The sequence below is a fragment of the Bidens hawaiensis genome, unplaced genomic scaffold (genome assembly GCF_021521415.1).
Source record: "Bidens hawaiensis isolate Kalapana, Puna unplaced genomic scaffold, B.hawaiensis_p1.1 tig00013193_1, whole genome shotgun sequence".
Classification (NCBI taxonomy): domain Eukaryota; kingdom Viridiplantae; phylum Streptophyta; class Magnoliopsida; order Asterales; family Asteraceae; genus Bidens; species Bidens hawaiensis.
This window is the reverse complement of record NW_027492114.1, coordinates 286,051-297,120: the sequence shown is the minus strand read 5'-3', so window position 1 is coordinate 297,120 and position 11,070 is coordinate 286,051. Positions and strand designations below refer to the sequence as shown.

At 34.4% G+C, this 11,070-nt stretch overlaps 1 pseudogene across 1 annotated transcript; it reads left to right on the top strand.

Moving 5' to 3' along the window:
• The first annotated feature begins 3,691 nt into the window (after positions 1-3,691).
• LOC143543621 (F-box protein At2g32560-like) lies at positions 3,692-7,840 on the top strand (annotated as a pseudogene). The gene is made up of 5 exons (XR_013137108.1): positions 3,692-4,365; positions 4,896-4,975; positions 5,055-5,231; positions 5,966-6,040; positions 7,567-7,840. The product of XR_013137108.1 is annotated as an F-box protein At2g32560-like (transcript).
• The last annotated feature ends 3,230 nt before the right edge of the window (positions 7,841-11,070 follow it).

Below are 11,070 nucleotides of genomic sequence, written 5' to 3'. Positions count from 1 at the left end.
TCCCGGTAGCTAGCCTTGATTTTCTTTGCATCTTTCATTTATAGTTCGTGACGTTTGACCGCTTCGGTTTTTCTTTAAACTCGCTTTCGGATTTCTTTCAAGTTATATCCAATCTCAAAGGTGAATTTCTCACACACTCTTTTTAATGCTTTCATACTTTTGGGGGTAGCATATATATCCTATCCAACCAAACCGTTTATTATATTCGTTTACAAACTGCGATTCGTATCATGGACTTGTGTGTTTACTTGATTACTTGCTCATGGTTGCCTCAATTAGTATAATCATACGCCCCCCCCCCCCCCCCCCGCACTCAGGACCATTGTGTTATGAGTGGAAAAGGGACCCCCAATCCGAGTACGTTGGTTGTTACCGACTGGAAAGGACATTGCATACGCGATTATTACACTTGTTCATGGAATTACATGGTTTTTACGTACTTATATGCAACTTGTGAACTCACCAACTATTCAATTAGTTCACACTTCACATAATTATATATATATACTACATGTACCGTTATTAGAGGGTGAAGCTCGATGAAGCCACTAGACTTAGGTTATTTAAACAAATGGATAAAATGTTTAGTTGTATTTATATTTCCTTGTATTCTTTGTTTTCAAACTTGTGTATTTGATGTTGAAATTTATTAATGATAATATTGTCACTTAATAGTATCACATGTGTTGTGAGCAATCTGTACGTCACACTCGGATGTTTCAGCTTAAGCCGGGGTGTTACAGATTGGTATCAGAGCCGTGACTATAAAATAGGATATTAGATATAGTTCCCTAGTTAATTATAGCTTATTTGTTTAGGATTGTATGATTAGAAATTATGTGGGTCCTATGTAATTGTTCGAATGCACATCTTATATTACTTTATATTTCCTGATTTAATTACGCCTCATTTACACAAGCACACACACCCTTTTATAGGCGGAACTTCTGATCCGTCGCCTATCGCGACGGGATGAATAACAGGTCGTCGCGTAGCGCGACGCCTTTAAATGTCTACGACCTGCCACATGGCTTGATAACTCGCCACGTGTCTCCGGTTACTTAATGTGGTCTTCGCGTATCGCGATGGTTAGATGGATAAGGCCATCGCGTAGCGCGACACGCCCAAAATGTCAAATAGTTTCAAGTCTGTCGTGTATCGCGACGAACTTGAGTTTCACCCGTCGCGATGTGCGAGAGACTGCCATATTTTGTTTTTCTCATTTTTCGTGTTGGTTTTCGTCGTACGTATTTGGGGTGTTGGTTTTTAGTTATTTTGGGAACATCTTTGGTCCTTCAATTTTTAAAATTTGATAAAATTTACCCGAAATATTACAAAGTTTTAACTGGCGTTAGTTCCGTTTACGGTCAATAGAATCAACCAAAATTGTATAGTGTTTTCTCATCACAACGATTTTTCTAGATAATAAAAGGTTTGTGTTTCTTAATTTATCTCTTAAATTTATCCAGCATGAATCTTTGGGTTTTTATTTAATATGTATTGAATAAAAATAAAAATAATGAATAATTTATCTCTTAAATTGCCCACTAAATTCAATATAATGATTAAATTCACTAGACCATCATTTATGAGTTTAACTAAATACTTGTAGCACTTTTGTGGATATACTGGCTAAGAGGATTTAAGCCAGGTCTTGTGAGATAGTTCAGATCTCAAATTCATCTGGGTTTTAGACTATGCTATGTTGAAGAGCTTCACTCTTGTGATGTCACAACGACTGTCAAGTGGTAGTCGTTCATATGGTTTACCATGGAACACCTAAGTCAAACCTGACGTTAGTGTAGGCACGGTAAAAATAACATAGTCTGGCTGAAAGTGGAGCGGCGGAGTTCTCCATATCAAAAAGTTTGATGGCTAACAAACAAGAAAGTCGCTGGTAAAAAAAATATTAAATCTTTTCTAACAGTACTAAGTACTATAAATGATTAAGTTAACATCAAAAGTTAGAAACCTATAGCATTTATTATTGTAATCCGATTTTAATGCAACTCATTGTAATTAATGGAATAAATATAATTTTTTTAACTACAAATATTACGCGTACTCTAATTTATATCAATAAATCTAGCATACTCATTTGTTCTAATTTTAATATGAGACCTCGCTTCTAAAACAAATGTGTCTCTATCAAGTGAGTTAGCCTAACGTGACGAAACAAATATCATCTAATGATGTAAGACCATACGTAGTGGATGGACTTTAACTCGCAAAAGTACTTTCATGTCATTGCCACGTAGGCAGATGAGTATTCACTAACATTTCACTAAAAACGCGCAATGAATTAACTGAAAAAAAATATTTTTTATTATCTTTTCTTATATAAAATTGCAAGTCGTATATTTTGATTGGTTGAAATTTGATGTGACCCCCCCCCCCCCCAAGCTGCTCACCCTCTCTTTACCGCCCACCAGTGCAATGGCACTTCTTTCGATTGGTGTCATCATCTCTGAATAGTGTTTCACGCCCAATGTAGATGATGTGGTAGTGGGTTAACGAAGGGGTGCTCATCGAATCGAATAACGAATTTTCAAGTTAAACGAATCGAATAATCCCAATAATTTATTTTTTTTGCTAGTATTCATATTCGTATTCAAATAAAAGTTGAATTATTTGATTCGAAATCGTATTCAGATTATATGACATATTCGAAATTCGATTCGTATTTGAAACTTGAATTCGAATAAATTCAATTTGATTAAAATTCACCTATGTTAAAATTTTCAAAAACCAAAATCATAATTGTAAAACACACAAATATTAGTTTTAAGTAGCTACAATACCATTTGATAATAAGTTTAAAATTTAAATACAAAGAGTATAAGATAAGAAATAATAAAGTGTGCAATTGGGCTTACATATTTTGTAATTGACATTTATTATTTATGTATTTGACATAAACAAAAAAATTATATACTAATTTGAATTCAAATTTCGAATCAAATGATAAATCATAAATTTGTATTCGATTACTATAATCGAATCCTAGTCTTAATAATCAAATTTCGAATAAGACGTTAACCCTACTTTGTTTAAAATAACTTTATGTGTTCTAAAGAAACCCAACAACAAGGTTACTTCCTTTCCAGCCACATTTATCTAATGTAATGTAATGTAATGTAAGGTAATGGAATGGAGTGGGCGTAGGAGAGATAATCATATCCACACAAATTTTCTTCTTCTTCTTCTCCTGTACTTTGAAAAGTAAACAAAACAATGAAATGAAGCGTAGCAGCCGCACGCACGTCAATCATCAATCAATCTCACTAACCAATCCAATACTTTCTTCTCTTGTTCTAATTCATCTACCTCCACTTATTATTTATTTATATATTGCCCACAACCTATCTATCTGTTTGATAAAATGCCGCCTCAATCTAACTTCATCAATCATTCTGTTGTGTATTTGTATTTGTATTTGTATTTGAAGATTCAACCTAATTCTTTAGTTGCATTTATTCTTTCTATTTTTGTTCACCAAACAAAACTACAACTTCCGTGATTTCTTTATTGAGAAACTAATCTCATCCACTTGCCCACTGCTTTTGGTGTCAGATATTAGATCTGAATCTCTCTCTCTCTCTTTTTGAGAAACTTTCTTGATTCTTGATTTTATCCGGTGTCATTCAAATGGAAAGATTAGCTTGAATCCTCCTTATCATCACATCACAAAATGCTTTTAATCTTTGTTACTTGCTTCTCATTCATCCTCTTTTTCAAATACTCTTTGCCCATAAAACCACTTCCGCCATGGGCTTCTGAGATGAGGCTATTATCTTTCTATTTTTGGAAAGATTTCTCAATCTTGTTCCCTTTTGCCAACAACACCCTCTTCAGCATTTTGTCACCAAAGCCTGCTAAAAAGCATATTAACAATAATCATAATAGTGCTCTGTCGACCTCGAAGAAAGTGGTACCATAATTGATGGGATGTCTGTGCTGGATTTGCCTAATTTGGCATTGGAATGCATTCTTGAAAAGCTTGAACCTTCTGGTCTTTGTAAGATGGCTTGTGTGTCCAGTTATTTAAGGGATATCTGTTTAAGTGATCACCTTTGGGGAAATCATATGAAGAAAAGGTGGGGTGGGATTGTTGGTCATGCTGCTTATAAAGAATGGCACTTATATGTTTCCACTAATAAGGAGTCAGATTACTTTCTTCATGGTGGTCAAAAAAATGGTCTTTTAACGGGTTATTTGTGTAAACTTTGGCCTAGTTATAATCATCGAGATGATAATAAGAAGATGCAGATTTCATCTCAGCCGTCTGTTGCTTCGATTGTGTCTTGCTATCAGGCACTCGAGACTGGAAAGTTTTGATTCCCGGCTCAGGTCTTCAACCGTGAGGTAAAACGGCCCTTTCTTGGCTACTTTTCATAACATTTAGGCCGGTAAACAAACTGAACGTTCGGTGGGAAGTTCGTTTGGTTAATAAACAAGAAATTATTTTGTTCATTTACTTGAGCCAACAAAGATGAGCACATGTCTTGTTCGTTCATTTAGGATCGTCTATATATTCATTTAAATTTTTTGGGCTCATTTCAATTTAGTGTAGTTTAATGCAATTAAAACATCACTCATAACAGTTTGTCTAGTTTTATTATTGTTTTAGGCCCAATCAGTTAATGATCACGCTTATTTTTAGTTGGTGTTCCCTTGGTTATGTTTGTTCATCTATGTTCAGCTTGTGGACCATTCGGTTATAATACTAGCAAACGAACATAAACAAAACACTTTCACACTCATTTTATAAACGAACGAACGCAAACAAGAAAACCACCTTCGTTTAATTGTTTGTGCTCGATCGTTTGTTTAGTTAAAGTTAAATGACGTTCACTTTGTTTACAATCCTTATAACATTTTCTTGATTTTTACAGAATGGGCATGTGGGATTTATGTTATCTTGTTATGATGCTGATCTTAGTTATGATTCACATACCGACACATTTCAGGCTAGGTAAAAGTTTATGAAGGTTCCAAAAGGTTTATACTTCTTAGAAGTTTTGTGACCTTTAATGTTTTATTTGTGTCAATAGGTATCCGCCTCATGGGAGAAGGGCTGCAGCAATAGAAACAGGGGTGAGTTGGGATAGACTAAGGGGCCCACCTATTGACACGTCACCTCATGATCTTCATGTGTCAGATTGTTTGAACGATTTACGCCCAAAAGATCACATTGAGATTCAATGGAGAAGAAAAACAATTTCCATACGGTTTGTTCTTCTTTAACCTTCATCAAAACTAACCAAAATAGTCTGATAAAGACGTTTAATCAGGGTGGTAACGAGCTACAAGTGGCTAGGGGGAAACAGGTCATTTTCTAGTACCTGTCAAAACAGGTTGGGTCAAAATGACCCGCGAACACCTTTTGTCCGTAAAATCTTATAAATTACTTAACATCCAAAATTAAAAACGAAAATCAATAAATATGGTTTGGTTTTAATTGCATGTAAAACTGAACTGTATATTCAATTTTTACAAAAGCATAAAACCAAACCGATACATATGGATTTGGGGCCCATTTGGCACGAATCGACCCATTCAAAAGTAAACTGGGTCCAAGTTGCCAACACTGCTTGATTTCTTATCGAGAATGATGACATCATCTAGCATAGTATGAAATCTTTTTATTTTAATAAACGCAAAAACAAACGGCCTTTACAACATGACGCATTCATATGTTTAGTTGTAGTTGGCTGCAAGTAGTAACATCATTTACGGGGCACATGGAATCCATTTCTTCTTGTCTTTTCTAAAGTTATAACCAATAATTCAAACCACTTTACTTTTAAGAAGTTTTTCCTTTATCCTAGGATGGCCAACAATTCAAAAACTAGCAGAAAGTAGCATGAAAATTGGCAATTTGTTCTATAAAATAAGAAGCTTTTGTATTATCATAAAAAAGATCTTTTAGTTTAATAATATTTTTAAATTTGTGTTCTTACAGGTTGGTGGTATGGTGTTGTAGGCCACTTAGAAACATGTGATGGTAACAACAGTTACTGCCATTGCCATGAAAGTGGTAAGTTCATAATAGTTATAATATACAGAAATATAATTATATTAATTATTAATGGTGAAATCTGATCATATAAATGCATATAAACATATGTGAGCTTAAGTGTCGGTATTAAATATTTCTGTTTCTTTGATTGGCTTCAAGAAGGCCCGTATCTTTATAAAAATCTATGAATCTACTGTTAGTACGTTGATGTCATCTTTCAAAAATGGTCCCGTAGGATGAGTTGTTATCAATTTGTCATAATCATATTGAAACATTGCATCTTGCCGTGTTCCCTTTAAATCTAAGATGTGAAACTATAATTTTGATTCAACTTAAAGCTATAATTATGCCGCCAATTTTACTTTCTTTAATATAAGTTTTAATTATTTGTCTGTGGAGCCGAGAAACAAACATAAAATTAGGGGCATTTGGTTGTGGATTTTGGTAGTAGTTATTTGATAAAAAGTTGGGTTCATGTTAGAACGGTTTCTAAGCAAAATGAGTTAGGCTCACTAAATGTAGTTCTAAAAAAAGTAGCATGGTTCTGGCCAAGGTGGAGTTGGGTTAAAATCGGTTGTTTTTTTTTAAGAAAAAGTACCAAAATAGAATTTTTAACAAAAATTAAAACAAACAATTTGTACAAGTGAAGACAAAGCTTTATAAAATTTGCATGTTTAACCCATTAACTAATTTCAGTTGACCCAATTTGACCGTTGGCTAATTTAAGGTGACTCATTTTTACCCACTGACTATTTAAGATTACCCAAATGAACCCATATATAAGCTGGTGAAATTACTGGATACTTTTTTTTTTTTTTTTTCTGAAATGACTAATTTCAAGGGGGAGGCCATTACAGTCAAAACCGATTTTGACCCGAACTGAATTGGCATTTTCTAAAAGGGAAAATCTCATAGAATAGTAACCAACTTTCAAAAGTGTTTCAATTAGGTCACTGATGCATATTTTCCCCAAATCGGGACACTAAATCTTCAAATCAAGTCTCACCGATTTTTGTGTACGTCAAGAAAGAAACGGATGAAAAGATGTGGGTGTCGGAATTTGCAATATATGTAGTTAATTTAAAAATTTTTAAAAAACGTTAATTATATTAAAATTTAAAAATAAAAAATAAAATTCACGTCGCCACTCAACGTCAACTTCAAAAAAAGGATAAAAAGATTTCTTATGTGAAACAGAAAAGAGATTTGGCTAAAAAAACGTGTTAAAACTTTTAATTTAATCAAACACGAAAGTTGAGTGACCTAATTAGAACACTTTTTAAAGTTAAGTGACCTAATTGGAACACTTTTGAAAGTTGGTTACTATTATATGAAGTTGCCCCTTCTAAAACGACCCGTTTGACCAAACATTGACAGTTTATTATTGTAACTTCAAACCATTATAACGGATAGATCAATTCCAAAACAGTATCCAGGCACTCCCTTAAATATACTTAGCAATGATAAATTTTTATTTTGTTAATTGTTATGCAATTTATTATTATTTTGGCTGATGCAATATATCTGTATGTTTGTGTTTGTAGATACTGTGGTGCTGGAGTTAAACCAGTATACTCCCGGCTCAAGATGGAGACATACAATAATCAACCGAAGATACCATCGTGAGGAAGGAAACGAAGCCGATGGGTTTTATGGCGGCATCAGAAAATTATATCATAAAGATGAGATATCCACATGGCAACAATTTTGGCCTGCTGAAATCTTGGAATAACAGAGGTCAATTATGAATCATTAGTATTTTATCACAATTATTATTAGAAGAAAACAGAATCTTAGGTACACGATTCCCGCCCTGTATTGTAGGATCATATATATTATTTTAATGGCTAGTTGAAGATTAGAATGGCCATATATTGTTGTTATTATTCAGTCATTCAAATATGAAAATATTTCATACAGATTCACTTGTGTACTAATCTTCTTGGCTATCAAGTTTCAACATTGAATGAATGATATTCTTTTTTTGCACATTTGTTGACCGAAAGTGTTGCTACTCAACAGAACCAGCATGAATTTTTTTCGCTTGACATGAAATTCGTGGTCTTTGGGTTTCTTTCTTTTTTTTTTTTTCAAACAGGCTGGTCGAATCATCAAACAGTTTAGCTAAATGGATCATGTTTTGGGGCGAACAGGTGGGTTTGTGGGTTGATTCTTTTTATTTCTTTTATAAAATTTCAATAATGTTTGATGGTCTAACTTAAACTAATAGGATATTTTATACCAAAAATTTATAGAATATTTTGTCATAAATGATAAAACTAATTGGCTTATACTAATATTTAAAATATCAATAAATTGATAATCATCAAGTTCTATAGTTTAAATATAATTTTTTTATATATTTGATTTTTTTTTTTTGTAATTTACTAATTTATAATTTTGGAGCACCGAAATGCCAAAACAATTAAAATAAAATAAAAGTTGTGTATTCGTGTCAAATCGCGAATACATGTGTTGTGTTCGGGTTTATATGCCTAACACCATTATCATGGTTGTAACAAATTTTCAGGTTCGTTTCGACCAGTCAACCCACAAACACCACCTGTTAAACACCTTTTCGGGTTCGTGTCGTGTTTGACCGGTCAATCCATTAACACAAACCATTAAACACCCTTGACACACCCCTGACAGTCTTAACACTCCTAGGAGCATCCACACCCATAAACCAATTCAAACATCCACATTATCGTCACATCATACTCTAACCATTTCTTTAAAAAACCTCACTTTTTACTCCACTCATAATCCAATAAAAACCCCCACCTCATCTTCCACATTATTACCTACTTTTACTACTATATAATATATATGTATATATATATGATTTGTGTGTAGTGGTTATAGTGGGGCCACTACAAACCCATATTTCAAATGTCTAAGAACACAAACAAACATCTTCACAAACGTTTGTCTCCACCCGTAAACTTTTGTTTGTACCATTCCATATCAACAAAAACCTTCACCCAAACACCGGTGGAGATGCTCTAACAACAATGTTTGTAATCAGGTTAACTCTGTTTATATTTAGGATAAAGTGTTTGAAGCTTTAAAAATTATGAATGAAAGGAAATCTGTAATAATGATATGGCAGGTTACATGGTGCTGATGTGTCGAGACTTAACTCATCATCATAAGCGGAAGAATCTCTGTATCGAATTCAAGTAAACTATAGCCATATTGGACTACCCTTAGCATAAACTCGAGGCAGCTTGGGGTCGTGTTTTACAATACACATTTTGTGCTCTATCGGTTCCTTTTTCCGCATGTTGGTCTTAAATGAATGGCTCAAACGTTTAATATAACTTACTTTCGTTATTGCCATTACGTCTCTCTGCTTGGTTTCCTTGTTCAGAGACACATAGCGAAGCAAAACCGACTTAAGTTTCTTCATCTTTGATTCTTTACAGTTGGGTTCAGGCTTCACGGGCCCGTGATGGCCCAGGCATAAGCTTTTGAACATTGTTCGGGCTGTCGGCTCGGACCTTTTCTTGGCCAGGGTTTGACTCCTGACCCATTTTGAATACATGGAGCCTTTGCGGTCCCCCATGGCGGTCAAGGTTGGTTCCTTTTCTTCTTGGCCTTGGGAAATACTTGTGGCCCTGAACGGTGAGTATGAACGTGACCGTCTATGAACACTCACCCGTCCTTCGGTTTCTTCACTCACTTTCTCCAATGCAATCATGAACGGGTCAAAACCATCATTCCACTTGCACCTTGGTGAAAACGGGTTCCTGACCCGTGAGCTAAATGCCCTCGGTGTGGTAGGGACCGAGCTTTGTAGGCGTGGAGGCGGCTTCAAAGGCAAAACTTGACCGTTGGAGAAGAGTTCATCCGCAAACGAGAACGAGTTGCCTCGAGCTGGTAGCCATCGCTCTGTCTTGAATTCAAACTCGAACGCATCATTGGTTTGGTGGCCTGGGCTCGACCGGGTGCTATAGAATTCAACGGTTTCCAGGTAACTCGGGCTTGTGGGTGCACTAAGGTAGAAGGAACACTCCATTGTGTACGTTTAAATGAAGAATGCGAGGTTAAATTTAAATGTAGATGAGTGGTGGGGTGGCCTCAAATTGAGGATTTATTCATTTATATATATATGGAGTTAGTGGCTAATTAGCATCCTGAATTTAAGGTTGAAGAATTTCACATGTGTTGACCACTTTGGGTTTTAAACTAATATTCAAAGAGTAAAATGCTTGTAAATGTCCCTTTTCACCAAATTGTAGGCAATAAAAACAAAAAGAGGTATATATATGTTTTTAAAAGACAGGAGAACAAGGGTGATAAACATATTATAATTGTTTGAATATTTAAGTAATTTTGGATAATACACTTGTAACTCTGAGGTTATCTTTTTTTAGTTTTATATATACTTATTTGAATTTTTATAAGTAATATTCAATAATAATCAGGTCTAATGTAACTTCTTTATCAAATGAGTCGATGTGTATGCGGCTTTTTCAAATAAATGAATTATGGTTGGTTCAATGAATGAGTGGGGCATATCAACATCTTTAAGTTCGGTACTTATAAAAATGTCTCTTTATAAAATGTCTATATAGATTTCAGAGAGTTTTGTTGAAATTTTAAAAGTGTTAGAAATCTAATTTGTTTTTTAGTCTTTGCTTTCATGACTCGTCCAGTTATTTTCATCTTGTTCTTATAATATTAATCTAAATACATATGTATTAGCGGATATATATTTGTATTTATTTTATTATGTTTATACATCATATCAAATTATATGTTGGATATTTGATTTGTTTTATAATTCCCTATGTAATGGGATTGTGCTACTTGAATGAGAGAAACATCGGGGAATCTTAAACATGTTCATGGTATCACAGCCATCATACCTTAAACCCTAATTCACCCTGGATTCATTTTTTTTCTTTCTGCCTTCCACCAATTTCGATCGGTTTTCATGGAGGATGCCAAGAAAGTTGCTGCTCCCCTTCACCCAGCCTACTCCGTAACCAATGTACAAACTAAGATTCGCACACTTGATGGCACCTCCTTTACATATGGAT